We start from the raw sequence: 8,262 nt of genomic DNA on the forward strand, positions 1-8,262 counted from the left end.
CCTCGGAATATGCCTAAACTATATTGATTGAAACCGTTGACAAAGATCATGCAAGCATTGCCGGTACGGTATGAGTTTTAAATCCTGTGTTTCCCATTCTCCCTGAATCTGGTGTACCAGAAGGTCCGAGTCACCCAAGACCAAGACTTCCTGGACACCCATATCCATAGCCATCCTCAAACCCAAAATGCATGCCTCATATTCCGCCATGTTGTTAGTACAGTAGAACCGAAGTTGTGCTGTAGCAGGGTAATGATGCCCTGTTTCAAAAACAAGTACCGCTCTTATTCCAACGCCTTTCATGTTAGCAGCACCATCAAAGAAAAGCCTACATCCTGGCCTTTCAATCTGTTCCAACTCATCAATGTGCATTACCTCTTCATCAGAGAAGTAAGTCTTCAAGGGTTCGCATTCTTCATCCACAGGATTCTCAGCCAAATGGTCGGCCAATGTTTGTGCTTTCATCGCGGTCCTAGTCACATAGATAATGTCAAATTCTGTGAGCAAGATCTGCCACTTTGCGAGCCTACCCGTGGGCATAGGCTTCTGGAAGATATACTTCAACGGATCTAAGCGAGAGATGAGGTAAGTAGTATAAGATGACAAATAATGTTTCAGCTTCTGGGCTACCCAAGTTAGGGCGCAACACGTCCTCTCAAGCTGAGTGTACTTAACCTCGTAAGAGGTGAACTTTTTGCTGAGATAATATATGGCCTGCTCCTTCCTGCCAGTGATGTCATGCTTTCCCAACACACATCCAAATGAATTGTCCAAGACTGTCAAATACAGAATCAAAGGTCTCCCTGGTTCTGGCAAGACCAACACAGGTGAGTTTGACAAGTACCCCTTTATCTTATCAAAGGCATGCTGACATTCATCTGTCCACTTGACTGCAACATCTTTCTTTAACAATTTGAAGATAAGCTCACAAGTTGTCGTGAGCTGAGCAATAAACCGACTGATGTAATTCAATCTTCCAACAGACTCATCACCTCAGTCTTGTTCTTCGTAGGCGGCAATTCCTGGATGGCTTTGATTTTTGATGGGTCTAATTCAATACCTCGTCGGCTGACTATGAATCCCAACAACTTTCCAGACAGAACACCGAATGCGCATTTTGCAGGATTGAGCATGAGATTGTACTTGTGAAACCTTTGGAAGAACTTTCTCAGATCTCTGACATGGTCAGACTGCTTTCTAGACTTTACAATCACATCATCCACATAAACCTCGATCTCCTTGTGTATCATGTCGTGGAATATATTGCCCTCGTGTAGGTTGCCCCGACATTTTTCAAACTAAATGGCATGACCCAATAACAGTACGTTCCCCAAGGCGTGATGAATGCTGTCTTTTCTGCGTCTTCTTCATCCATTAAGATCTGGTGGTAGCCCGCATAACAATCCACAAAATAACCAATCTCATGTTTGGCACAATTATCGATCAATATATGGATGTTTGGCAGTAGGAAGTTATCCTTGGGACTCGCCTTGTTGAGGTCTCGATAATCAACACACACCCTGGTCTTGCCATCCTTCTTCGGCACATGCACTACATTGGCTAACCAAGTGGGATACCGAGTGACCCGAATGACCTTGGCCTCAAACTATTTAGTGACCTCTTCCTTAATTTTCACACTCATATCAGTTTTAAATTTCCTCAGCTTCTGCTTGACAGGGGGAATGCCGGATCAGTGGGCAATCTGTGAACTACCAAGCTAGTGCTTAGACCTGGCATGTCGTTATAGGACCATGCAAAAACATCTTTATACTCGAACAATATTTAATTATCTCCTCTCTGAGTTGTTGTTCAAGACGGACACTTATTTTAGTTTTCCGAACATTATCTTGGTCCTCTAAATTGATTTCTTTTATATCACTCAGGTTAGGCTTGGGTTTTTCCTCAAAATGGCTTAATTCTTTACTAATCTCTTCAAAGGCTTTATCCTCGTCATACTCCGATTCAACATCACATTCTATTTCTTGGATTACTATTTCAAAACTAGATTGGCTTTTAAGACTAAGCCGGACATTCCGCATGCATGTCATATCATTGAAGCCAGCATAAAAAGAACTGTACAAGGAAGAAAGGAAAAGAAAAATAAAACTATCAGGAAGAGAGGAGAAGAGAAATTGCATTTCATTGAAATTAAAGATAACGGGTTTATACATCCAAATGGACGAAACATAGAATCTGAATTACAACCCTGGAATAATCCAGATAAATTGAAAGAAAATCAAAGAAAACTACCAAAACTCCCTCCTGGTGGGGAGAGGAGTAGCTTCCCAATTGTTAATCTTTGCACCGGCCAACAAATTGCACATCCGCCTTGCTAGAACCCTCTTCAGCTTTCAACACGTTCACATCGGCAAATATCCTCTCGAACCTTTCCATCAAATCTCCATCCACATCAATCACCGAACTGGGAACCGACGTCACTAGGTGCTTTCTGGTACCAGGCCTGACAAATGATCGGGAAAGACGCGGGACTGGTTTTGGAAGGGCCCATGCTTTTTGTTTCATTTTTCTAGCTCTTCTCACGTCTGCGACTGTAGGCTTGAACCCCAGACAAAATGTATACAAGTTTTTAGAAAGAGAAACAGGTTGTACGATACCTTGTAGGGATGTGCCCAAACCTTTGCCCGATACAAAACCATTTTTCAAACATTTCAACGGCTACCATGACTGATGCAACAGCTACCCTTGGAGTTGGCACGCACTTCCCTTAAGGAATTTTCTCTATCGCTACCGTGTCAAAAACCTGATAGACCCACGGCCCCTTGTCATCTTCAAACTCTATGAATGGAACAATGGCATCACTAGGAATACACAAATTATCTTCGCCATGCACAACAATTTCCTGTAGATCCCATTCAAACTTGACCATTTGATGCAGAGTAGACGGGACCGCTCTGGCAGCATGAATCCAGGGTCGTCCTAATAGCAGATTGTAAGAAACAGCCACATCGAGTACCTGGAATTCCATAGTAAATTCAACGGCCCTATTGTAAGCTCGAGCACTATGTCCCCGACTAAATCTTTCCCTCCACCATCGAATCCCCGAACGCAGATACTGTTCTTATGAATTTTTTCATCATCCACCTTCAACTTGTTCAGAGTGGAAAGAGGGCAAATATTTGCACTGGAACCATTGTCATCTAGTACCTGAGTAACCACAAAATCTTCACATTTCACCGTCAGATAGAGGGCTCTATTGTGCTCAGTACCCTCCACGGGCAACTCATCATTAGAAAAAGTGACTCGGTTTACCTCAAATATCTTGTTAGCTATCTTTTCCAAGTGGTTTACTGAGATTTTGTCAGGAACGTGGGCCTTGTTCAAGATCTTCATCAAAACCCGACGATGCTCGTCTGAATGGATCAATAATGACAAGAGCGAGATCTGAGCCGGCGTCTTCCTTAACTGCTCCACAATGTAATAGTCTTGTACTTTCATCTTTCTCAAAAATTCTTCTGCTTCTTCCTCGGTCACCGCTTTCTTCACGAACACTGGATTATCTTTTGAGATCTTAGCTTTTCTCAACTCTTCGGGAGCAAAGCATCTCCCCGATCTAGTCAAACCATGAGTCTCACACAGTTCTTCTCTAACCTCTTTCCCCTTGTAAGTCATTGTCACTCCTTCATAATTCCATGGGACAGCCTTGCTTTTGACTATGGGTAATTGAGTTACCGGTTTGATAATGACAGGATCTGTGCGGGCGCCCTCCACAATTACCACAGACTTGTTCGTCACTCCTGGCACAACCACTTTTGCTCTTTCATCTTTTCCTGCAACGTCACTTGAGGACCCCTTCTTGACCTCCACAGATGGTTCATTATTTGCCCCGTTCAACTTGATCACAGACTTCTCATTTGTTGACTCTTCAAACGGCTTGGCTTCACTAGCCCGAATCATCATGACGGTTTGCGAAGGCTTCTTAGGCTCCCCCCTATGCATTATCTCAATCATATTAGTCTCATAATGGGCCGACAACGAGTTTTGGTTGATGTTGGGTGCCTCCGGGGCTTGGACCTCAATCCGATTAGTATCAATGAGCTCTTGAATAACTGTTTTCAACTTCAACATTTCTCTATGTCGTGACCCGGGATCCCTGAACAATACTCACAACTCACTGAGCGGTCAAGATTTCTAGGAGGGGGATTCGGCAGTTTAGCCTCGATCGTATTCAACATACCCAACTGTCTCAGTCGGTGGAATAGACTAGAATATGATTCTCCCAATGGAGTGAAAGTCTTCTGCTTCTGCAACCTTTCATTCTTAAAGGCTTGATTTGGCCGAAAACCTGTTCCAGGGGGATTTCTGTAGGCTCTTGGGGGTGGATGGGCATTTTGTGGAGCTAGGTATGGACTTGGTGGAGTCGGCGCACGCCATTGTGCGTGAGCGGGAGGTTGGGTATAGGTTTGTGCGTGATGGACGGAAAAATGGGGATCTGGCGGTGGGTAGTAGTGTTGTGGTGGACTATATAGAGTGTGGGGGTATGTTTCTTGGTAGGGTCGAGGTGGGTTGTAGTAACGTGGAATGTTCCAGGATCCAACCCAAGCTCCCGACTCAATTGTAGCAATATCCTCTTTCTTTTTCTTCCCGAGTACACCCCCAGTACCGTTTTGAATGGCCTGGGTGGTCGCTTTGATTGCTGAATAACTCATGATCTTGTTGGACTTGAGTCCCTCCTCAACCATGCCTCCCATTTTTACAACTTCATTAAAGGACTTGCCTACTGCTGACACCAAGTGACCAAAATAAGTGGGTTCCAAAGCCTGCAAGAAATAATCAACCATCTCACTTTCTTTCATCGGAGGGTCAACCCTCGCTGCTTGCTCTCTCCAACAGAATCCATATTCCCTGAAGCTCTCACCGGGCTTCTTCTCAATCTTTGTCAATGACAGACGGTTTGGGATAATTTCGAGGTTGTACTAAAAATGGCAGGCGAAGGCTTGGGCCAAATCGTCCCATGTGTACCACCTGCTGTGATCTTGTCTGATATACCATTCTAGTGCCGATCCACTCAAACTTTGGCTAAAATAAGCCATCAATAACTCATCTCTTCCACTCGCTCCTCTCATCTTGATACAAAATCCTCTTAAGTGTGCTACTGGGTCACCATGCCCGTCGTATAGATCAAACTTGGGCATTTTGAACCCTGCTGATAACTGAATATCTGGGAACAAACATAAATCTTTATAGGCCACACTTACTTGACTTCCCAATCCCCTCATATCTCGGAATGATTATTCTAAGCTTTTGACCTTTCTGATCATCTCTTCATGCTCGGGATTTTTGGGTGGCTTCTCAATCTCTACCGGGAGATCAAGATGAGGGGTGTAATAATATGGTTCTGGAACTTTGAAGATGGGTTCAGGGGGATAGTACTGGTTGTCGTGAGTTTGGAACAGAGGTTCACTGGAATATCGGTGTAATGTAGCAGGTGGAGGTGCCACAAGAACGGGTGTAATTGGTGGGGGAGGGTATGGGACTTGTTTGGGTGGTGGAGCTTGAGAAGTATGGGAAGTGGCGCCATAACATTGTTGGTAGAGGGGAAAGGCTGGAGATGAGTTCACAGTGGGAGGCTCCGGAGGTTGGGCTGATGGTGGGATATAAGTAGGGTTGGCGGGATAAACCGGTGGTGGATGCCCCTTTGCCTAGGCTTGGTACATTTCAGTCATCTGCTGCTTTAACTTATACATCTCTTCCTTCATTGCATTAACATCTAATTCTTCCACCTCTTTTGACGGGTCAATAATACTTGTCTCCGGTTCTTGGTTAGCCATATTCAGCCTGTCTTTTGATCGGGTGTTGTATGAGTGAGTTGCCAGAATGTCAATCAACTAACCACCTGCCTGGATTCAACACATCAAACAACAACCTTGTTAGCGATTAGGCTTTAACAGATTGGTAACCGCATATTGGGCATGAATGCACCTAAGCAGTTAACCGTCTCTATTATGTATTTGATTGGTTGCATGCGTCATCCCAACCTTTTCTTACTTTCAATTGCAAACTTTCCCTTTTTTCTTTCTTTTTCTTTTCCTTCCTTTCACTCTTGCCTCTGTTCTCTCTTTGTTTTTATTCTCTCTTAATTTCTTATTTTCTTTCTTGTTTTTCTGCTCTTTTTCTTTTCTTTACTCTCTTGTTCTTCCTCTTATTTTCTTTCTCTCTTTTTCATTTGGTTACGGTCGAATCCTATGGAGATTGCCTACGTATCATGACCCCGCATGAATTAGACCAAGCGTAGTTCTTGGAGATAAAAATAATAAATTTTTTTTTTGGAATTTTTAATTTTTTTCATAATAAGACTCGAAAATAGACTTAAACAAAAACTAACAGATTCTGATGAAAGACGAAATACAGACTCGAAAAACAAACAACCCACATACTCTAATAAAAGAAATACAGACTCCAAGACAAACTGGCAGCCTTTAACGGAAAGAAAATACAGACTCAAGAAATCACGAATACATCAGTGCCTCAATTGCCCCCAGGACCCGTGGGGCATCATTCGGCCTCGCCGCGGACCGACTCGCTAAATCCCCTTGGAGGTGGTAGAGATCTTCTATTACCCGGCGAACGAAAATTATCACAGTAGCGAAGAACATAGATCTAGTCATATCCTCATAGCTACTACACTTCATCGCGATGTAGTTGGTGACCCTTTTGACTCGCTCTCTTATGACGCCCTTCTCTTGCAACAAATGCCCAATCTGTTCGGTTCTGGCTTCCAAAGTTTGTTCGGATACCTGGTTCTGCTCTTGGAGTTGTTGTAAGTCTTTTTCTAGTCATGCTATTGCCGTATAACACTGTTCTCTTTCAACCTTGAAGTCTTTCGCCGGTTTGATCATTTTGTTTTCTGTGGCGATGACCCTTTTCTTTAATCCCGCGACCTCGTCATCGTACTTTTCTTTCAGTTGCTTAACCAAGCGTGCTAGTTCATCCGCATTTTTAGCCAACTGTTTTCGAGCCTTGGCTAGTTCACCTTCTGCTTTGTTCAAATCAAAACTATAGTCACTCACTTTCTGCCTCAAGTTAGCTATGAGTTTCTCATCTTTGGCACTTCGGGCTGGGTTTTCTGCCGCTATTTTCATTTTCTGAATCTGGGCTCGAAGGGCCTTATTTTCTATGGCTAGCTTTTTCTTTTCTCCTTCGTCCGCCGCGGTTTGCAAGCTATTTTCAAACTGAAGGTCCCTGACTTGTTTTTCCAATTTGCTTATGGTAGCCCTATACTCGCTTTCTTTGGCCAACCAGTCCCATTATTCCTGTGATGCCTCGACGAATTCCTGAAGATGGGGTCTTTTAGCCGGTCTCCCAAAGTCAATTTCTCTCCTATACCAAGCAAGGTACCCTGGTGAAACCTCACCTTTGGATCGATCACACACACAGGTATTGGCTGTTAAGTATTGACATTCGCTCCAGATTTGGCGGACTGTTGCTTCATGAAATTGACCGTTAGGTCCGATCTTGACTACTTGGGCACTAAGATCTTCATCTCTCGGAACTATCTGGCATCTCCCCAGCTGCCTCAAAACCCGATATGGAGCATAAGGCTGGATACTCCTGAGTCCCATCAAGAGGAAATGAGGCCCGGTGGCTGGCATGTATATGACCTCATCCACTGACAACCATCCAAACGTCCACTCTATTTGGTTTGCAGTGATGGAACGGAGGCACACTTCCCACTGTGACCCCCTCTGGCAGGCTGATCCCGTCAACCCTTGTGTAAAATTATTCTACGCATGTCTTCTCTGTCGACCCATAGCTCATAAATTGAGGACGATGGAATAAGTGTTCGATCATCCACATCTGCAACAACACGAAGTCTCCTCTGGCTTTGCAGGCTGTGAGGGCGCGGAAGATTTCAGCTACTATCATGGGTGCGAGGGTACTGTTGGCCTGAGTAATCAAAGTACTGACAACTCCGGCTATTCGTATGTCAATATTCTCATCTTTTCTAGGAAACACCAAAAGTCCTAAGAAGGCCACCATAAATGCGAAACACCTGTGTTCTTCCCACTTTAGGCGGTTTCCTTTGCTGCAGATTTTGTTTTCCGGCTTGTTGAACCCTCCTACATGACCATATCTGTTGTATATAAACTGCAAAGTACTAAAACCAGCTGCCAAGTCTGGGTTGTGGACCCCCTGCTTATTTTCAAAAAGTCTAAGAACCTGTGGACGGCTACAACCCTTGGAGCAATCAGGTACTGGTGTCTCAGGGGAACTTTGTGATTCCCAATATATCCGGCTATTTCT

The sequence above is a fragment of the Nicotiana sylvestris genome, chromosome 8, assembly GCF_000393655.2.
Source record: "Nicotiana sylvestris chromosome 8, ASM39365v2, whole genome shotgun sequence".
Taxonomy (NCBI): domain Eukaryota; kingdom Viridiplantae; phylum Streptophyta; class Magnoliopsida; order Solanales; family Solanaceae; genus Nicotiana; species Nicotiana sylvestris.